This window comes from Idiotropiscis lumnitzeri, unplaced genomic scaffold (genome assembly GCF_059441095.1).
Source record: "Idiotropiscis lumnitzeri isolate Australia: NSW breed Sydney's pygmy pipehorse unplaced genomic scaffold, RoL_Ilum_1.0 HiC_scaffold_42, whole genome shotgun sequence".
In the NCBI taxonomy this organism is placed as follows: domain Eukaryota; kingdom Metazoa; phylum Chordata; class Actinopteri; order Syngnathiformes; family Syngnathidae; genus Idiotropiscis; species Idiotropiscis lumnitzeri.
The window spans coordinates 285,973-308,357 of record NW_028283580.1 but is presented as its reverse complement, the minus strand read 5'-3'; positions in this window follow the sequence as shown (position 1 = coordinate 308,357).

The window sequence follows — 22,385 nt, the reverse complement described above, 5'->3', positions numbered from 1 at the left end:
TCTGAGGTGGGATTCGAACCCACGCCTCCTGGGGAGACTGCGACCTGAACGCAACGCCTTAGACCGCTCCGCCATCCTGGCACCTGGTAATGCTCTCTTTACTGTGTTTGCTTTGTTCTTGCTTGGTACTTTCAATGGGCTCTGTCTGAGGTGGGATTCGAACCCACGCCTCCTGGGGAGACTGTGACCTGAACGCAACGCCTGAGACCGCTCCGCCATCCTGGCAACTGGTAATGCTCTCTTGACCGTGTTTCCTTGGTTATTGCTTGGTACTTTCAATGGGCTCTGTCTGAGGTGGGATTCGAACCCACGCCTCCTGTGGAGACTGCGACCTGAACGCAACGCCTTAGACCGCTCCGCTATGCTTGAAACTGGTAATGCTCTCTTGACTGTGTTTGCTTTGTTCTTGCTTGGTACTTTCAATGGGCACTGTCTGAGGTGGGATTTGAACCCACGCCTCCTGGGGAGACTGCGACCTGAACGCAACGCCTTAGACCGCTCCGCCATCCTGGCAACTGGTAATGCTCTCTTGACCGTGTTTCCTTGGTTATTGCTTGGTACTTTCAATGGGCTCTGTCTGAGGTGGGATTTGAACCCACGCCTCCTGGGGAGACTGCGACCTGTACGCAACGCCTAAGACCGCTCTGCCATCCTTGCAGCTGGTAATGCTCTCTTGACTGTGTTTGCTTTGTTCTTGCTTGGTACTTTCAATGGGCTCTGTCTGAGGTGGGATTCGAACCCACGCCTCCTGGGGAGACTGTGACCTGAACGCAACGCCTTAGACCGCTCTGCCATCCTGGCAGCTGGTAATGCTCTCTTGACTGTGTTTGCTTTGTTATTGCTTGGTACTTTCAACGGGCTCTGTCTGAGGTGGGATTCGAACCCACGCCTCCAGGGGAGACTGCGACCTGAACGCAACGCCTTAGACCGCTCCGCCATCCTGGCAGCTGTTAATGCTCTCTTGACTGTGTTTGCTTTCTTCTTGCTTGGTACTTTCAATGGGCTCTGTCTGAGGTGGGATTCGAACCCACGCCTCCTGGGGAGACTGCGACCTGAACGCAACGCCGAAGACCGCTCCGCCGTCCTTGCAGCTGGTAATGCTCTCTTGACTGTGTTTGCTTTCTTCTTGCTTGGTACTTTCAATGGGCTCTGTCTGAGGTGGGATTCGAACCCACGCCTCCTGGGGAGACTGCGACCTGAACGCAACGCCTTAGACCGCTTCGCCATCCTGGCAACTGGTAATGCTTTCTTGACTGTGTTTCCTTTGTTCTTGCTTGGTACTTTCAATGGGCTCTGTCTGAGGTGGGATTCGAACCCACGCCTCCTGGGGACACTGTGACCTGACCGCAACGCCTTAGACCGCTCCGCCATCCTGGCAACTGGTAATGCTCTCTTGACCGTGTTTCCTTTGTCATTGCTTGGTACTTTCAATGGGCTCTGTCTGAGGTGGGATTCGAACCCACGCCTCCTGGGGAGACTGCGACCTGAACGCAGCGCCTTCGACCGCTCTGCAATCCTGGCAACTGGTAATGCTCTCTTGAATGTGTTTGCTTTGTTCTTGCTTGGTACTTTCAATGGGCTCTGTCTGAGGTGGGATTCGAACCCACGCCTCCTGGGGAGACTGCGACCCGAACGCAACACCTTAGACCGCTCCGCTATGCTGGCATCTGGTAATGCTCTCTTGACTGTGTTTGCTTTGTTCTTGCTTGGTACTTTCAATGGTCACTGTCTGAGGTGGGATTTGAACCCACGCCTCCTGGGGAGACTGCGACCTGAACGCAACGCCTTAGACCGCTCTGCCATCTTATCATCTGGTAATGCTCTCTTGACTGTGTTTGCTTTGTTCTTGCTTGGTACTTTCAATGGGCTCTGTCTGAGGTGGGATTCGAACCCACGCCTCCAGGGGAGACTGCGACCTGAACGCAACGCCTTAGACCGCTCCGCCATCCTGGCACCTGGTAATGCTCTCTTGACCGTGTTTGCTTTGTTATTGCTAGGTACTTTCAATGGGCTCTGTCTGAGGTGGGATTCGAACCCACGCCTCCAGGGGAGACTGCGACCTGAACGCAACGCCTTAGACCGCTCCGCCATCCTGGCACCTGGTAATGCTCTCTTTACTGTCTTTGCTTTCTTCTTGCTTGGTACTTTCATTGGGCTCTGTCTGCTGCGGGATTTGAACCCACGCCTGCTGGGGAGACGGCGACCTGAACGCAGCGCCTTAGACCGCTCTGCAATCCTGGCAACTGGTAATGCTCTCTTGAATGTGTTTGCTTTGTTCTTGCTTGGTACTTTCAATGGGCTCTGTCTGAGGTGGGATTCGAACCCACGCCTCCTGGGGAGACTGTCACCTGAACGCAACGCCTTAGACCGATCCGCCATCCTGGCAACTGGTAATGCTCTCTTGACCGTGTTTCCTTTGTCATTGCTTGGTACTTTCAATGGGCTCAGTCTGAGGTGGGATTCGAACCCACGCCTCCTGGGGAGACTGCGACCTGAACGCAACGCCTTCGACCGCTCCGCCATCCTTGCAGCTGGTAATGCTCTCTTGACTGTCTTTGCTTTCTTCTTGCTTGGTACTTTCATTGGGCTCTGTCTGCTGCGGGATTTGAACCCACGCCTGCTGGGGAGACGGCGACCTGAACGCAGCGCCTTAGACCGCTCTGCAATCCTGGCAACTGGTAATGCTCTCTTGAATGTGTTTGCTTTGTTCTTGCTTGGTACTTTCAATGGGCTCTGTCTGAGGTGGGATTCGAACCCACGCCTCCTGGGGAGACTGCGACCTGAACGCAACACCTTAGACCGCTCCGCTATGCTGGCATCTGGTAATGCTCTCTTGACTGTGTTTGCTTTGTTCTTGCTTGGTACTTTCAATGGTCACTGTCTGAGGTGGGATTTGAACCCACGCCTCCTGGGGAGACTGCGACCTGAACGCAACGCCTTAGACCGCTCTGCCATCTTATCATCTGGTAATGCTCTCTTGACTGTGTTTGCTTTGTTCTTGCTTGGTACTTTCAATGGGCTCTGTCTGAGGTGGGATTCGAACCCACGCCTCCTGGGGAGACTGCGACCTGAACGCAACGCCTTAGACCGCTCCGCCATCCTGGCAACTGGTAATGCTTTCTTGACTGTGTTTCCTTTGTTCTTGCTTGGTACTTTCAATGGGCTCTGTCAGAGGTGGGATTCGAACCCACGCCTCCTGGGGAGACTGCGACCTGAACGCAACGCCTTAGACCGCTCCGCCATCCTGGCACCTGGTAATGCTCTCTTTACTGTGTTTGCTTTGTTCTTGCTTGGTACTTTCAATGGGCTCTGTCTGAGGTGGGATTCGAACCCACGCCTCCTGGGGAGACTGTGACCTGAACGCAACGCCTTAGACCGCTCCGCCATCCTGGCAACTGGTAATGATCTCTTGACTGTGTTTGCTTTGTTCTTGCTTGGTACTTTCAATGGGCACTGTCTGAGGTGGGATTCGAACCCACGCCTCCTGGGGACACTGCGACCTGAACGCAACGCCTTAGACCGATCCGCCATCCTGGCAACTGGTAATGCTCTCTTGACCGTGTTTCCTTTGTCATTGCTTGGTACTTTCAATGGGCTCAGTCTGAGGTGGGATTCGAACCCACGCCTCCTGGGGAGACTGCGACCTGAACGCAACGCCTTCGACCGCTCCGCCATCCTTGCAGCTGGTAATGCTCTCTTGACTGTCTTTGCTTTCTTCTTGCTTGGTACTTTCATTGGGCTCTGTCTGCTGCGGGATTTGAACCCACGCCTGCTGGGGAGACGGCGACCTGAACGCAGCGCCTTAGACCGCTCTGCAATCCTGGCAACTGGTAATGCTCTCTTGAATGTGTTTGCTTTGTTCTTGCTTGGTACTTTCAATGGGCTCTGTCTGAGGTGGGATTCGAACCCACGCCTCCTGGGGAGACTGCGACCTGAACGCAACACCTTAGACCGCTCCGCTATGCTGGCATCTGGTAATGCTCTCTTGACTGTGTTTGCTTTGTTCTTGCTTGGTACTTTCAATGGTCACTGTCTGAGGTGGGATTTGAACCCACGCCTCCTGGGGAGACTGCGACCTGAACGCAACGCCTTAGACCGCTCTGCCATCTTATCATCTGGTAATGCTCTCTTGACTGTGTTTGCTTTGTTCTTGCTTGGTACTTTCAATGGGCTCTGTCTGAGGTGGGATTCGAACCCACGCCTCCTGGGGAGACTGCGACCTGAACGCAACGCCTTAGACCGCTCCGCCATCCTGGCAACTGGTAATGCTTTCTTGACTGTGTTTCCTTTGTTCTTGCTTGGTACTTTCAATGGGCTCTGTCAGAGGTGGGATTCGAACCCACGCCTCCTGGGGAGACTGCGACCTGAACGCAACGCCTTAGACCGCTCCGCCATCCTGGCACCTGGTAATGCTCTCTTTACTGTGTTTGCTTTGTTCTTGCTTGGTACTTTCAATGGGCTCTGTCTGAGGTGGGATTCGAACCCACGCCTCCTGGGGAGACTGTGACCTGAACGCAACGCCTTAGACCGCTCCGCCATCCTGGCAACTGGTAATGCTCTCTTGACCGTGTTTCCTTGGTTATTGCTTGGTACTTTCAATGGGCTCTGTCTGAGGCGGGATTCGAACCCACGCCTCCTGGGGAGACTGCGACCTGAACGCAACGCCTTATACCGCTCCGCCATCCTGGCAACTGGTAATGCTCTCTTGACTGTGTTTACTTTGTTCTTGCTTGGTACTTTCAATGGGCTCTGTCTGAGGCGAGATTCGAACCCACGCCTCCTGGGGAGACTGCGACCTGAACGCAGCGCCTTAGACCGCTCTGCCATCTTGGCAACTGGTAATGCTCTCTTGACTGTGTTTGCTTTGTTCTTGCTTGGTACTTTCAATGGGCTCTGTCTGAGGCGGGATTCGAACCCACGCCACCAGGGGAGACTGCGACCTGAACGCAACGCCTTAGACCGCTCTGCCATCCTGGCAACTGGTAATGCTCTCTTGACTGTGTTTGCTTTCTTCTTGCTTGGTACTTTCAATGGGCTCCTTCTGAGGCGGGATTCGAACCCACGCCTCCAGGGGTGACTGCGACCTGAACGCAACGCCTTAGACCGCTCTGCCATCCTGGCAACTGGTAATGCTCTCTTGAATGTGTTTGCTTTGTTCTTGCTTGGTACTTTCAATGGGCTCTGTCTGAGGTGGGATTCGAACCCACGCCTCCTGGGGAGACTGCGACCTGAACGCAACACCTTAGACCGCTCCGCCATCCTGGCAACTGGTAATGATCTCTTGACTGTGTTTGCTTTGTTCTTGCTTGGTACTTTCAATGGGCACTGTCTGAGGTGGGATTCGAACCCACGCCTCCTGGGGACACTGCGACCTGAACGCAACGCCTTAGACCGCTCCGCTATGCTGGCATCTGGTAATGCTCTCTTGACTGTGTTTGCTTTGTTCTTGCTTGGTACTTTCAATGGTCACTGTCTGAGGTGGGATTTGAACCCACGCCTCCTGGGGAGACTGCGACCTGAACGCAACGCCTTAGACCGCTCTGCCATCTTATCATCTGGTAATGCTCTCTTGACTGTGTTTGCTTTGTTCTTGCTTGGTACTTTCAATGGGCTCTGTCTGAGGTGGGATTCGAACCCACGCCTCCTAGGGAGACTGCGACCTGAACGCAACGCCTTAGACCGCTCCGCCATCCTGGCAACTGGTAATGCTTTCTTGACTGTGTTTCCTTTGTTCTTGCTTGGTACTTTCAATGGGCTCTGTCTGAGGTGGGATTCGAACCCACGCCTCCTGGGGAGACTGTGACCTGAACGCAACGCCTTAGACCGCTCCGCCATCCTGGCAACTGGTAATGCTCTCTTGACCGTGTTTCCTTGGTTATTGCTTGGTACTTTCAATGGGCTCTGTCTGAGGTGGGATTCGAACCCACGCCTCCTGTGGAGACTGCGACCTGAACGCAACGCCTTAGACGCTCCGCTATGCTTGAAACTGGTAATGCTCTCTTGACTGTGTTTGCTTTGTTCTTGCTTGGTACTTTCAATGGGCACTGTCTGAGGTGGGATTTGAACCCACGCCTCCTGGGGAGACTGCGACCTGAACGCAACGCCTTAGACCGCTCTGCCATCTTATCATCTGGTAATGCTCTCTTGACTGTGTTTGCTTTGTTATTGCTTGGTACTTTCAATGGGCTCTGTCTGAGGTGGGATTTGAACCCACGCCTCCTGGGGAGACTGCGACCTGTAACGCAACGCCTAAGACCGCTCTGCCATCCTTGCAGCTGGTAATGCTCTCTTGACTGTGTTTGCTTTGTTCTTGCTTGGTACTTTCAATGGGCTCTGTCTGAGGTGGGATTCGAACCCACGCCTCCTGGGGAGACTGCGACCTGAACGCAACGCCTTAGACCGCTCCGCCATCCTGGCACCTGGTAATGCTCTCTTTACTGTGTTTGCTTTGTTCTTGCTTGGTACTTTCAATGGGCTCTGTCTGAGGTGGGATTCGAACCCACGCCTCCTGGGGAGACTGTGACCTGAACGCAACGCCTTCGACCGCTCTGCCATCCTGGCAGCTGGTAATGCTCTCTTGACTGTGTTTGCTTTGTTATTGCTTGGTACTTTCAACGGGCTCTGTCTGAGGTGGGATTCGAACCCACGCCTCCAGGGGAGACTGCGACCTGAACGCAACGCCTTAGACCGCTCCGCCATCCTGGCAGCTGGTAATGCTCTCTTGACTGTGTTTGCTTTCTTCTTGCTTGGTACTTTAAATGGGCTCTGTCTGAGGTGGGATTCGAACCCACGCCTCCTGGGGAGACTGCGACCTGAACGCAACGCCGAAGACCGCTCCGCCGTCCTTGCAGCTGGTAATGCTCTCTTGACTGTGTTTGCTTTCTTCTTGCTTGGTACTTTCAATGGGCTCTGTCTGAGGTGGGATTCGAACCCACGCCTCCTGGGGAGACTGTGACCTGACCGCAACGCCTTAGACCGCTCTGCCATCCTGGCAACTGGTAATGCTCTCTTGACCGTGTTTCCTTGGTTATTGCTTGGTACTTTCAATGGGCTCTGTCTGAGGTGGGATTCGAACCCACGCCTCCTGGGGAGACTGCGACCTGAACGCAATGCCTTAGACCGCTCCGCCATCCTGGCAACTGGTAATGCTCTCTTGACCGTGTTTGCTTTGTTATTGCTAGGTACTTTCAATGGGCTCTGTCTGAGGTGGGATTCGAACCCACGCCTCCAGGGGAGACTGCGACCTGAACGCAACGCCTTAGACCGCTCCGCCATCCTGGCACCTGGTAATGCTCTCTTTACTGTGTTTGCTTTGTTCTTGCTTGGTACTTTCAATGGGCTCTGTCTGAGGTGGGATTCGAACCCACGCCTCCTGGGGAGACTGTCACCTGAACGCAACGCCTTAGACCGCTCCGCCATCCTGGCACCTGGTAATGCTCTCTTTACTGTGTTTGCTTTGTTCTTGCTTGGTACTTTCAATGGGCTCTGTCTGAGGTGGGATTCGAACCCACGCCTCCTGGGGAGACTGTCACCTGAACGCAACGCCTTAGACCGCTCCGCCATCCTGGCAACTGGTAATGCTCTCTTGACCGTGTTTCCTTTGTCATTGCTTGGTACTTTCAATGGGCTCTGTCTGAGGTGGGATTCGAACCCACGCCTCCTGGGGAGACTGCGACCTGAACGCAACGCCTTCGACCGCTCCGCCATCCTTGCAGCTGGTAATGCTCTCTTGACTGTCTTTGCTTTCTTCTTGCTTGGTACTTTCATTGGGCTCTGTCTGCTGCGGGATTTGAACCCACGCCTGCTGGGGAGACGGCGACCTGAACGCAGCGCCTTAGACCGCTCTGCAATCCTGGCAACTGGTAATGCTCTCTTGAATGTGTTTGCTTTGTTCTTGCTTGGTACTTTCAATGGGCTCTGTCTGAGGTGGGATTCGAACCCACGCCTCCTGGGGAGACTGCGACCTGAACGCAACACCTTAGACCGCTCCGCTATGCTGGCATCTGGTAATGCTCTCTTGACTGTGTTTGCTTTGTTCTTGCTTGGTACTTTCAATGGTCACTGTCTGAGGTGGGATTTGAACCCACGCCTCCTGGGGAGTCTGCGACCTGAACGCAACGCCTTAGACCGCTCTGCCATCTTATCATCTGGTAATGCTCTCTTGACTGTGTTTGCTTTGTTCTTGCTTGGTACTTTCAATGGGCTCTGTCTGAGGTGGGATTTGAACCCACGCCTTCTGGGGAGACTGCGACCTGAACGCAACGCCTTAGACCGCTCCGCCATCCTGGCACCTGGTAATGCTCTCTTTACTGTGTTTGCTTTGTTCTTGCTTGGTACTTTCAATGGGCTCTGTCTGAGGTGGGATTCGAACCCACGTCTTCTGGGGAGACTGTGACCTGAACGCAACGCCTTAGACCGCTCCGCCATCCTGGCAACTGGTAATGCTTTCTTGACTGTGTTTCCTTTGTTCTTGCTTGGTACTTTCAATGGGCTCTGTCTGAGGTGGGATTCGAACCCACGCCTCCTGGGGAGACTGCGACCTGAACGCAACGCCTTAGACCGCTCCGCCATCCTGGCACCTGGTAATGCTCTCTTTACTGTGTTTGCTTTGTTCTTGCTTGGTACTTTCAATGGGCTCTGTCTGAGGTGGGATTCGAACCCACGCCTCCTGGGGAGACTGTGACCTGAACGCAACGCCTGAGACCGCTCCGCCATCCTGGCAACTGGTAATGCTCTCTTGACCGTGTTTCCTTGGTTATTGCTTGGTACTTTCAATGGGCTCTGTCTGAGGTGGGATTCGAACCCACGCCTCCTGTGGAGACTGCGACCTGAACGCAACGCCTTAGACCGCTCCGCTATGCTTGAAACTGGTAATGCTCTCTTGACTGTGTTTGCTTTGTTCTTGCTTGGTACTTTCAATGGGCACTGTCTGAGGTGGGATTTGAACCCACGCCTCCTGGGGAGACTGCGACCTGAACGCAACGCCTTAGACCGCTCCGCCATCCTGGCAACTGGTAATGCTCTCTTGACCGTGTTTCCTTGGTTATTGCTTGGTACTTTCAATGGGCTCTGTCTGAGGTGGGATTTGAACCCACGCCTCCTGGGGAGACTGCGACCTGTACGCAACGCCTAAGACCGCTCTGCCATCCTTGCAGCTGGTAATGCTCTCTTGACTGTGTTTGCTTTGTTCTTGCTTGGTACTTTCAATGGGCTCTGTCTGAGGTGGGATTCGAACCCACGCCTCCTGGGGAGACTGCGACCTGAACGCAACGCCTTAGACCGCTCCGCCATCCTGGCAACTGGTAATGCTTTCTTGACTGTGTTTCCTTTGTTCTTGCTTGGTACTTTCAATGGGCTCTGTCAGAGGTGGGATTCGAACCCACGCCTCCTGGGGAGACTGCGACCTGAACGCAACGCCTTAGACCGCTCCGCCATCCTGGCACCTGGTAATGCTCTCTTTACTGTGTTTGCTTTGTTCTTGCTTGGTACTTTCAATGGGCTCTGTCTGAGGTGGGATTCGAACCCACGCCTCCTGGGGAGACTGTGACCTGAACGCAACGCCTTAGACCGCTCCGCCATCCTGGCAACTGGTAATGCTCTCTTGACCGTGTTTCCTTGGTTATTGCTTGGTACTTTCAATGGGCTCTGTCTGAGGCGGGATTCGAACCCACGCCTCCTGGGGAGACTGCGACCTGAACGCAACGCCTTATACCGCTCCGCCATCCTGGCAACTGGTAATGCTCTCTTGACTGTGTTTACTTTGTTCTTGCTTGGTACTTTCAATGGGCTCTGTCTGAGGCGAGATTCGAACCCACGCCTCCTGGGGAGACTGCGACCTGAACGCAGCGCCTTAGACCGCTCTGCCATCTTGGCAACTGGTAATGCTCTCTTGACTGTGTTTGCTTTGTTCTTGCTTGGTACTTTCAATGGGCTCTGTCTGAGGCGGGATTCGAACCCACGCCACCAGGGGAGACTGCGACCTGAACGCAACGCCTTAGACCGCTCTGCCATCCTGGCAACTGGTAATGCTCTCTTGACTGTGTTTGCTTTCTTCTTGCTTGGTACTTTCAATGGGCTCCTTCTGAGGCGGGATTCGAACCCACGCCTCCAGGGGTGACTGCGACCTGAACGCAACGCCTTAGACCGCTCTGCCATCCTGGCAACTGGTAATGCTCTCTTGAATGTGTTTGCTTTGTTCTTGCTTGGTACTTTCAATGGGCTCTGTCTGAGGTGGGATTCGAACCCACGCCTCCTGGGGAGACTGCGACCTGAACGCAACACCTTAGACCGCTCCGCCATCCTGGCAACTGGTAATGATCTCTTGACTGTGTTTGCTTTGTTCTTGCTTGGTACTTTCAATGGGCACTGTCTGAGGTGGGATTCGAACCCACGCCTCCTGGGGACACTGCGACCTGAACGCAACGCCTTAGACCGCTCCGCTATGCTGGCATCTGGTAATGCTCTCTTGACTGTGTTTGCTTTGTTCTTGCTTGGTACTTTCAATGGTCACTGTCTGAGGTGGGATTTGAACCCACGCCTCCTGGGGAGACTGCGACCTGAACGCAACGCCTTAGACCGCTCTGCCATCTTATCATCTGGTAATGCTCTCTTGACTGTGTTTGCTTTGTTCTTGCTTGGTACTTTCAATGGGCTCTGTCTGAGGTGGGATTCGAACCCACGCCTCCTAGGGAGACTGCGACCTGAACGCAACGCCTTAGACCGCTCCGCCATCCTGGCAACTGGTAATGCTTTCTTGACTGTGTTTCCTTTGTTCTTGCTTGGTACTTTCAATGGGCTCTGTCTGAGGTGGGATTCGAACCCACGCCTCCTGGGGAGACTGTGACCTGAACGCAACGCCTTAGACCGCTCCGCCATCCTGGCAACTGGTAATGCTCTCTTGACCGTGTTTCCTTGGTTATTGCTTGGTACTTTCAATGGGCTCTGTCTGAGGTGGGATTCGAACCCACGCCTCCTGTGGAGACTGCGACCTGAACGCAACGCCTTAGACGCTCCGCTATGCTTGAAACTGGTAATGCTCTCTTGACTGTGTTTGCTTTGTTCTTGCTTGGTACTTTCAATGGGCACTGTCTGAGGTGGGATTTGAACCCACGCCTCCTGGGGAGACTGCGACCTGAACGCAACGCCTTAGACCGCTCTGCCATCTTATCATCTGGTAATGCTCTCTTGACTGTGTTTGCTTTGTTATTGCTTGGTACTTTCAATGGGCTCTGTCTGAGGTGGGATTTGAACCCACGCCTCCTGGGGAGACTGCGACCTGTAACGCAACGCCTAAGACCGCTCTGCCATCCTTGCAGCTGGTAATGCTCTCTTGACTGTGTTTGCTTTGTTCTTGCTTGGTACTTTCAATGGGCTCTGTCTGAGGTGGGATTCGAACCCACGCCTCCTGGGGAGACTGCGACCTGAACGCAACGCCTTAGACCGCTCCGCCATCCTGGCACCTGGTAATGCTCTCTTTACTGTGTTTGCTTTGTTCTTGCTTGGTACTTTCAATGGGCTCTGTCTGAGGTGGGATTCGAACCCACGCCTCCTGGGGAGACTGTGACCTGAACGCAACGCCTTCGACCGCTCTGCCATCCTGGCAGCTGGTAATGCTCTCTTGACTGTGTTTGCTTTGTTATTGCTTGGTACTTTCAACGGGCTCTGTCTGAGGTGGGATTCGAACCCACGCCTCCAGGGGAGACTGCGACCTGAACGCAACGCCTTAGACCGCTCCGCCATCCTGGCAGCTGGTAATGCTCTCTTGACTGTGTTTGCTTTCTTCTTGCTTGGTACTTTAAATGGGCTCTGTCTGAGGTGGGATTCGAACCCACGCCTCCTGGGGAGACTGCGACCTGAACGCAACGCCGAAGACCGCTCCGCCGTCCTTGCAGCTGGTAATGCTCTCTTGACTGTGTTTGCTTTCTTCTTGCTTGGTACTTTCAATGGGCTCTGTCTGAGGTGGGATTCGAACCCACGCCTCCTGGGGAGACTGTGACCTGACCGCAACGCCTTAGACCGCTCTGCCATCCTGGCAACTGGTAATGCTCTCTTGACCGTGTTTCCTTGGTTATTGCTTGGTACTTTCAATGGGCTCTGTCTGAGGTGGGATTCGAACCCACGCCTCCTGGGGAGACTGCGACCTGAACGCAATGCCTTAGACCGCTCCGCCATCCTGGCAACTGGTAATGCTCTCTTGACCGTGTTTGCTTTGTTATTGCTAGGTACTTTCAATGGGCTCTGTCTGAGGTGGGATTCGAACCCACGCCTCCAGGGGAGACTGCGACCTGAACGCAACGCCTTAGACCGCTCCGCCATCCTGGCACCTGGTAATGCTCTCTTTACTGTGTTTGCTTTGTTCTTGCTTGGTACTTTCAATGGGCTCTGTCTGAGGTGGGATTCGAACCCACGCCTCCTGGGGAGACTGTCACCTGAACGCAACGCCTTAGACCGCTCCGCCATCCTGGCACCTGGTAATGCTCTCTTTACTGTGTTTGCTTTGTTCTTGCTTGGTACTTTCAATGGGCTCTGTCTGAGGTGGGATTCGAACCCACGCCTCCTGGGGAGACTGTCACCTGAACGCAACGCCTTAGACCGCTCCGCCATCCTGGCAACTGGTAATGCTCTCTTGACCGTGTTTCCTTTGTCATTGCTTGGTACTTTCAATGGGCTCTGTCTGAGGTGGGATTCGAACCCACGCCTCCTGGGGAGACTGCGACCTGAACGCAACGCCTTCGACCGCTCCGCCATCCTTGCAGCTGGTAATGCTCTCTTGACTGTCTTTGCTTTCTTCTTGCTTGGTACTTTCATTGGGCTCTGTCTGCTGCGGGATTTGAACCCACGCCTGCTGGGGAGACGGCGACCTGAACGCAGCGCCTTAGACCGCTCTGCAATCCTGGCAACTGGTAATGCTCTCTTGAATGTGTTTGCTTTGTTCTTGCTTGGTACTTTCAATGGGCTCTGTCTGAGGTGGGATTCGAACCCACGCCTCCTGGGGAGACTGCGACCTGAACGCAACACCTTAGACCGCTCCGCTATGCTGGCATCTGGTAATGCTCTCTTGACTGTGTTTGCTTTGTTCTTGCTTGGTACTTTCAATGGTCACTGTCTGAGGTGGGATTTGAACCCACGCCTCCTGGGGAGTCTGCGACCTGAACGCAACGCCTTAGACCGCTCTGCCATCTTATCATCTGGTAATGCTCTCTTGACTGTGTTTGCTTTGTTCTTGCTTGGTACTTTCAATGGGCTCTGTCTGAGGTGGGATTTGAACCCACGCCTTCTGGGGAGACTGCGACCTGAACGCAACGCCTTAGACCGCTCCGCCATCCTGGCACCTGGTAATGCTCTCTTTACTGTGTTTGCTTTGTTCTTGCTTGGTACTTTCAATGGGCTCTGTCTGAGGTGGGATTCGAACCCACGTCTTCTGGGGAGACTGTGACCTGAACGCAACGCCTTAGACCGCTCCGCCATCCTGGCAACTGGTAATGCTTTCTTGACTGTGTTTCCTTTGTTCTTGCTTGGTACTTTCAATGGGCTCTGTCTGAGGTGGGATTCGAACCCACGCCTCCTGGGGAGACTGCGACCTGAACGCAACGCCTTAGACCGCTCCGCCATCCTGGCACCTGGTAATGCTCTCTTTACTGTGTTTGCTTTGTTCTTGCTTGGTACTTTCAATGGGCTCTGTCTGAGGTGGGATTCGAACCCACGCCTCCTGGGGAGACTGTGACCTGAACGCAACGCCTGAGACCGCTCCGCCATCCTGGCAACTGGTAATGCTCTCTTGACCGTGTTTCCTTGGTTATTGCTTGGTACTTTCAATGGGCTCTGTCTGAGGTGGGATTCGAACCCACGCCTCCTGTGGAGACTGCGACCTGAACGCAACGCCTTAGACCGCTCCGCTATGCTTGAAACTGGTAATGCTCTCTTGACTGTGTTTGCTTTGTTCTTGCTTGGTACTTTCAATGGGCACTGTCTGAGGTGGGATTTGAACCCACGCCTCCTGGGGAGACTGCGACCTGAACGCAACGCCTTAGACCGCTCCGCCATCCTGGCAACTGGTAATGCTCTCTTGACCGTGTTTCCTTGGTTATTGCTTGGTACTTTCAATGGGCTCTGTCTGAGGTGGGATTTGAACCCACGCCTCCTGGGGAGACTGCGACCTGTACGCAACGCCTAAGACCGCTCTGCCATCCTTGCAGCTGGTAATGCTCTCTTGACTGTGTTTGCTTTGTTCTTGCTTGGTACTTTCAATGGGCTCTGTCTGAGGTGGGATTCGAACCCACGCCTCCTGGGGAGACTGCGACCTGAACGCAACGCCTTAGACCGCTCCGCCATCCTGGCACCTGGTAATGCTCTCTTTACTGTGTTTGCTTTGTTCTTGCTTGGTACTTTCAATGGGCTCTGTCTGAGGTGGGATTCGAACCCACGCCTCCTGGGGAGACTGTGACCTGAACGCAACGCCTTAGACCGCTCTGCCATCCTGGCAGCTGGTAATGCTCTCTTGACTGTGTTTGCTTTGTTATTGCTTGGTACTTTCAACGGGCTCTGTCTGAGGTGGGATTCGAACCCACGCCTCCAGGGGAGACTGCGACCTGAACGCAACGCCTTAGACCGCTCCGCCATCCTGGCAGCTGGTAATGCTCTCTTGACTGTGTTTGCTTTCTTCTTGCTTGGTACTTTCAATGGGCTCTGTCTGAGGTGGGATTCGAACCCACGCCTCCTGGGGAGACTGCGACCTGAACGCAACGCCGAAGACCGCTCCGCCGTCCTTGCAGCTGGTAATGCTCTCTTGACTGTGTTTGCTTTCTTCTTGCTTGGTACTTTCAATGGGCTCTGTCAGAGGTGGGATTCAAACCCACGCCTCCTGGGGAGACTGCGACCTGAACGCAACGCCTTAGACCGCTCCGCCATCCTGGCAACTGGTAATGCTTTCTTGACTGTGTTTCCTTTGTTCTTGCTTGGTACTTTCAATGGGCTCTGTCTGAGGTGGGATTCGAACCCACGCCTCCTGGGGAGACTGTGACCTGACCGCAACGCCTTAGACCGCTCTGCCATCCTGGCAACTGGTAATGCTCTCTTGACCGTGTTTCCTTGGTTATTGCTTGGTACTTTCAATGGGCTCTGTCTGAGGTGGGATTCGAACCCACGCCTCCTGGGGAGACTGCGACCTGAACGCAACGCCTTAGACCGCTCCGCCATCCTGGCAACTGGTAATGCTCTCTTGACCGTGTTTGCTTTGTTATTGCTAGGTACTTTCAATGGGCTCTGTCTGAGGTGGGATTCGAACCCACGCCTCCAGGGGAGACTGCGACCTGAACGCAACGCCTTAGACCGCTCCGCCATCCTGGCACCTGGTAATGCTCTCTTTACTGTCTTTGCTTTCTTCTTGCTTGGTACTTTCATTGGGCTCTGTCTGCTGCGGGATTTGAACCCACGCCTGCTGGGGAGACGGCGACCTGAACGCAGCGCCTTAGACCGCTCTGCAATCCTGGCAACTGGTTATGCTCTCTTGAATGTGTTTGCTTTGTTCTTGCTTGGTACTTTCAATGGGCTCTGTCTGAGGTGGGATTCGAACCCACGCCTCCTGGGGAGACTGTCACCTGAACGCAACGCCTTAGACCGATTCGCCATCCTGGCAACTGGTAATGCTCCCTTGACCGTGTTTCCTTTGTCATTGCTTGGTACTTTCAATGGGCTCTGTCTGAGGTGGGATTCGAACCCACGCCTCCTGGGGAGACTGCGACCTGAACGCAACGCCTTCGACCGCTCCGCCATCCTTGCAGCTGGTAATGCTCTCTTGACTGTCTTTGCTTTCTTCTTGCTTGGTACTTTCATTGGGCTCTGTCTGCTGCGGGATTTGAACCCACGCCTGCTGGGGAGACGGCGACCTGAACGCAGCGCCTTAGACCGCTCTGCAATCCTGGCAACTGGTAATGCTCTCTTGAATGTGTTTGCTTTGTTCTTGCTTGGTACTTTCAATGGGCTCTGTCTGAGGTGGGATTCGAACCCACGCCTCCTGGGGAGACTGCGACCTGAACGCAACACCTTAGACCGCTCCGCTATGCTGGCATCTGGTAATGCTCTCTTGACTGTGTTTGCTTTGTTCTTGCTTGGTACTTTCAATGGTCACTGTCTGAGGTGGGATTTGAACCCACGCCTCCTGGGGAGACTGCGACCTGAACGCAACGCCTTAGACCGCTCTGCCATCTTATCATCTGGTAATGCTCTCTTGACTGTGTTTGCTTTGTTCTTGCTTGGTACTTTCAATGGGCTCTGTCTGAGGTGGGATTCGAACCCACGCCTCCTGGGGAGACTGCGACCTGAACGCAACGCCTTAGACCGCTCCGCCATCCTGGCAACTGGTAATGCTTTCTTGACTGTGTTTCCTTTGTTCTTGCTTGGTACTTTCAATGGGCTCTGTCAGAGGTGGGATTCGAACCCACGCCTCCTGGGGAGACTGCGACCTGAACGCAACGCCTTAGACCGCTCCGCCATCCTGGCACCTGGTAATGCTCTCTTTACTGTGTTTGCTTTGTTCTTGCTTGGTACTTTCAATGGGCTCTGTCTGAGGTGGGATTCGAACCCACGCCTCCTGGGGAGACTGTGACCTGAACGCAACGCCTTAGACCGCTCCGCCATCCTGGCAACTGGTAATGCTCTCTTGACCGTGTTTCCTTGGTTATTGCTTGGTACTTTCAATGGGCTCTGTCTGAGGCGGGATTCGAACCCACGCCTCCTGGGGAGACTGCGACCTGAACGCAACGCCTTATACCGCTCCGCCATCCTGGCAACTGGTAATGCTCTCTTGACTGTGTTTACTTTGTTCTTGCTTGGTACTTTCAATGGGCTCTGTCTGAGGCGGGATTCGAACCCACGCCTCCTGGGGAGACTGCGACCTGAACGCAACGCCTTAGACCGCTCTGCCATCCTGGCAACTGGTAATGCTCTCTTGACTGTGTTTGCTTTCTTCTTGCTTGGTACTTTCAATGGGCTCCTTCTGAGGCGGGATTCGAACCCACGCCTCCAGGGGTGACTGCGACCTGAACGCAACGCCTTAGACCGCTCTGCCATCCTGGCAACTGGTAATGCTCTCTTGAATGTGTTTGCTTTGTTCTTGCTTGGTACTTTCAATGGGCTCTGTCTGAGGCGGGATTCGAACCCACGCCTCCTGGGGAGACTGCGACCTGAACGCAACACCTTAGACCGCTCCGCCATCCTGGCAACTGGTAATGATCTCTTGACTGTGTTTGCTTTGTTCTTGCTTGGTACTTTCAATGGGCACTGTCTGAGGTGGGATTCGAACCCACGCCTCCTGGGGACACTGCGACCTGAACGCAACGCCTTAGACCGCTCCGCTATGCTGGCATCTGGTAATGCTCTCTTGACTGTGTTTGCTTTGTTCTTGCTTGGTACTTTCAATGGTCACTGTCTGAGGTGGGATTTGAACCCACGCCTCCTGGGGAGACTGCGACCTGAACGCAACGCCTTAGACCGCTCTGCCATCTTATCATCTGGTAATGCTCTCTTGACTGTGTTTGCTTTGTTCTTGCTTGGTACTTTCAATGGGCTCTGTCTGAGGTGGGATTCGAACCCACGCCTCCTAGGGAGACTGCGACCTGAACGCAACGCCTTAGACCGCTCCGCCATCCTGGCAACTGGTAATGCTTTCTTGACTGTGTTTCCTTTGTTCTTGCTTGGTACTTTCAATGGGCTCTGTCTGAGGTGGGATTCGAACCCACGCCTCCTGGGGAGACTGTGACCTGAACGCAACGCCTTAGACCGCTCCGCCATCCTGGCAACTGGTAATGCTCTCTTGACCGTGTTTCCTTGGTTATTGCTTGGTACTTTCAATGGGCTCTGTCTGAGGTGGGATTCGAACCCACGCCTCCTGGGGAGACTGTGACCTGAACGCAACGCCTGAGACCGCTCCGCCATCCTGGCAACTGGTAATGCTCTCTTGACCGTGTTTCCTTGGTTATTGCTTGGTACTTTCAATGGGCTCTGTCTGAGGTGGGATTCGAACCCACGCCTCCTGTGGAGACTGCGACCTGAACGCAACGCCTTAGACCGCTCCGCTATGCTTGAAACTGGTAATGCTCTCTTGACTGTGTTTGCTTTGTTCTTGCTTGGTACTTTCAATGGGCACTGTCTGAGGTGGGATTTGAACCCACGCCTCCTGGGGAGACTGCGACCTGAACGCAACGCCTTAGACCGCTCCGCCATCCTGGCAACTGGTAATGCTCTCTTGACCGTGTTTCCTTGGTTATTGCTTGGTACTTTCAATGGGCTCTGTCTGAGGTGGGATTTGAACCCACGCCTCCTGGGGAGACTGCGACCTGTACGCAACGCCTAAGACCGCTCTGCCATCCTTGCAGCTGGTAATGCTCTCTTGACTGTGTTTGCTTTGTTCTTGCTTGGTACTTTCAATGGGCTCTGTCTGAGGTGGGATTCGAACCCACGCCTCCTGGGGAGACTGCGACCTGAACGCAACGCCTTAGACCGCTCCGCCATCCTGGCACCTGGTAATGCTCTCTTTACTGTGTTTGCTTTGTTCTTGCTTGGTACTTTCAATGGGCTCTGTCTGAGGTGGGATTCGAACCCACGCCTCCTGGGGAGACTGTGACCTGAACGCAACGCCTTAGACCGCTCTGCCATCCTGGCAGCTGGTAATGCTCTCTTGACTGTGTTTGCTTTGTTATTGCTTGGTACTTTCAACGGGCTCTGTCTGAGGTGGGATTCGAACCCACGCCTCCAGGGGAGACTGCGACCTGAACGCAACGCCTTAGACCGCTCCGCCATCCTGGCAGCTGGTAATGCTCTCTTGACTGTGTTTGCTTTCTTCTTGCTTGGTACTTTCAATGGGCTCTGTCTGAGGTGGGATTCGAACCCACGCCTCCTGGGGAGACTGCGACCTGAACGCAACGCCGAAGACCGCTCCGCCGTCCTTGCAGCTGGTAATGCTCTCTTGACTGTGTTTGCTTTCTTCTTGCTTGGTACTTTCAATGGGCTCTGTCTGAGGTGGGATTCGAACCCACGCCTCCTGGGGAGACTGCGACCTGAACGCAACGCCTTAGACCGCTCCGCCATCCTGGCAACTGGTAATGCTTTCTTGACTGTGTTTCCTTTGTTCTTGCTTGGTACTTTCAATGGGCTCTGTCTGAGGTGGGATTCGAACCCACGCCTCCTGGGGAGACTGTGACCTGACCGCAACGCCTTAGACCGCTCTGCCATCCTGGCAACTGGTAATGCTCTCTTGACCGTGTTTCCTTGGTTATTGCTTGGTACTTTCAATGGGCTCTGTCTGAGGTGGGATTCGAACCCACGCCTCCTGGGGAGACTGCGACCTGAACGCAACGCCTTAGACCGCTCCGCCATCCTGGCAACTGGTAATGCTCTCTTGACCGTGTTTGCTTTGTTATTGCTAGGTACTTTCAATGGGCTCTGTCTGAGGTGGGATTCGAACCCACGCCTCCAGGGGAGACTGCGACCTGAACGCAACGCCTTAGACCGCTCCGCCATCCTGGCACCTGGTAATGCTCTCTTTACTGTCTTTGCTTTCTTCTTGCTTGGTACTTTCATTGGGCTCTGTCTGCTGCGGGATTTGAACCCACGCCTGCTGGGGAGACGGCGACCTGAACGCAGCGCCTTAGACCGCTCTGCAATCCTGGCAACTGGTAATGCTCTCTTGAATGTGTTTGCTTTGTTCTTGCTTGGTACTTTCAATGGGCTCTGTCTGAGGTGGGATTCGAACCCACGCCTCCTGGGGAGACTGCGACCTGAACGCAACACCTTAGACCGCTCCGCTATGCTGGCATCTGGTAATGCTCTCTTGACTGTGTTTGCTTTGTTCTTGCTTGGTACTTTCAATGGTCACTGTCTGAGGTGGGATTTGAACCCACGCCTCCTGGGGAGACTGCGACCTGAACGCAACGCCTTAGACCGCTCTGCCATCTTATCATCTGGTAATGCTCTCTTGACTGTGTTTGCTTTGTTCTTGCTTGGTACTTTCAATGGGCTCTGTCTGAGGTGGGATTCGAACCCACGCCTCCTGGGGAGACTGCGACCTGAACGCAACGCCTTAGACCGCTCCGCCATCCTGGCAACTGGTAATGCTTTCTTGACTGTGTTTCCTTTGTTCTTGCTTGGTACTTTCAATGGGCTCTGTCAGAGGTGGGATTCGAACCCACGCCTCCTGGGGAGACTGCGACCTGAACGCAACGCCTTAGACCGCTCCGCCATCCTGGCACCTGGTAATGCTCTCTTTACTGTGTTTGCTTTGTTCTTGCTTGGTACTTTCAATGGGCTCTGTCTGAGGTGGGATTCGAACCCACGCCTCCTGGGGAGACTGTGACCTGAACGCAACGCCTTAGACCGCTCCGCCATCCTGGCAACTGGTAATGCTCTCTTGACCGTGTTTCCTTGGTTATTGCTTGGTACTTTCAATGGGCTCTGTCTGAGGCGGGATTCGAACCCACGCCTCCTGGGGAGACTGCGACCTGAACGCAACGCCTTATACCGCTCCGCCATCCTGGCAACTGGTAATGCTCTCTTGACTGTGTTTACTTTGTTCTTGCTTGGTACTTTCAATGGGCTCTGTCTGAGGCGGGATTTGAACCCACGCCTCCTGGGGAGACTGCGACCTGAACGCAGCGCCTTAGACCGCTCTGCCATCTTGGCAACTGGTAATGCTCTCTTGACTGTGTTTGCTTTGTTCTTGCTTGGTACTTTCAATGGGCTCTGTCTGAGGCGGGATTCGAACCCACGCCACCAGGGGAGACTGCGACCTGAACGCAACGCCTTAGACCGCTCTGCCATCCTGGCAACTGGTAATGCTCTCTTGACTGTGTTTGCTTTCTTCTTGCTTGGTACTTTCAATGGGCTCCTTCTGAGGCGGGATTCGAACCCACGCCTCCAGGGGTGACTGCGACCTGAACGCAACGCCTTAGACCGCTCTGCCATCCTGGCAACTGGTAATGCTCTCTTGAATGTGTTTGCTTTGTTCTTGCTTGGTACTTTCAATGGGCTCTGTCTGAGGCGGGATTCGAACCCACGCCTCCTGGGGAGACTGCGACCTGAACGCAACACCTTAGACCGCTCCGCCATCCTGGCAACTGGTAATGATCTCTTGACTGTGTTTGCTTTGTTCTTGCTTGGTACTTTCAATGGGCACTGTCTGAGGTGGGATTCGAACCCACGCCTCCTGGGGACACTGCGACCTGAACGCAACGCCTTAGACCGCTCCGCTATGCTGGCATCTGGTAATGCTCTCTTGACTGTGTTTGCTTTGTTCTTGCTTGGTACTTTCAATGGTCACTGTCTGAGGTGGGATTTGAACCCACGCCTCCTGGGGAGACTGCGACCTGAACGCAACGCCTTAGACCGCTCTGCCATCTTATCATCTGGTAATGCTCTCTTGACTGTGTTTGCTTTGTTCTTGCTTGGTACTTTCAATGGGCTCTGTCTGAGGTGGGATTCGAACCCACGCCTCCTAGGGAGACTGCGACCTGAACGCAACGCCTTAGACCGCTCCGCCATCCTGGCAACTGGTAATGCTTTCTTGACTGTGTTTCCTTTGTTCTTGCTTGGTACTTTCAATGGGCTCTGTCTGAGGTGGGATTCGAACCCACGCCTCCTGGGGAGACTGTGACCTGAACGCAACGCCTTAGACCGCTCCGCCATCCTGGCAACTGGTAATGCTCTCTTGACCGTGTTTCCTTGGTTATTGCTTGGTACTTTCAATGGGCTCTGTCTGAGGTGGGATTCGAACCCACGCCTCCTGGGGAGACTGTGACCTGAACGCAACGCCTGAGACCGCTCCGCCATCCTGGCAACTGGTAATGCTCTCTTGACCGTGTTTCCTTGGTTATTGCTTGGTACTTTCAATGGGCTCTGTCTGAGGTGGGATTCGAACCCACGCCTCCTGTGGAGACTGCGACCTGAACGCAACGCCTTAGACCGCTCCGCTATGCTTGAAACTGGTAATGCTCTCTTGACTGTGTTTGCTTTGTTCTTGCTTGGTACTTTCAATGGGCACTGTCTGAGGTGGGATTTGAACCCACGCCTCCTGGGGAGACTGCGACCTGAACGCAACGCCTTAGACCGCTCCGCCATCCTGGCAACTGGTAATGCTCTCTTGACCGTGTTTCCTTGGTTATTGCTTGGTACTTTCAATGGGCTCTGTCTGAGGTGGGATTTGAACCCACGCCTCCTGGGGAGACTGCGACCTGTACGCAACGCCTAAGACCGCTCTGCCATCCTTGCAGCTGGTAATGCTCTCTTGACTGTGTTTGCTTTGTTCTTGCTTGGTACTTTCAATGGGCTCTGTCTGAGGTGGGATTCGAACCCACGCCTCCTGGGGAGACTGCGACCTGAACGCAACGCCTTAGACC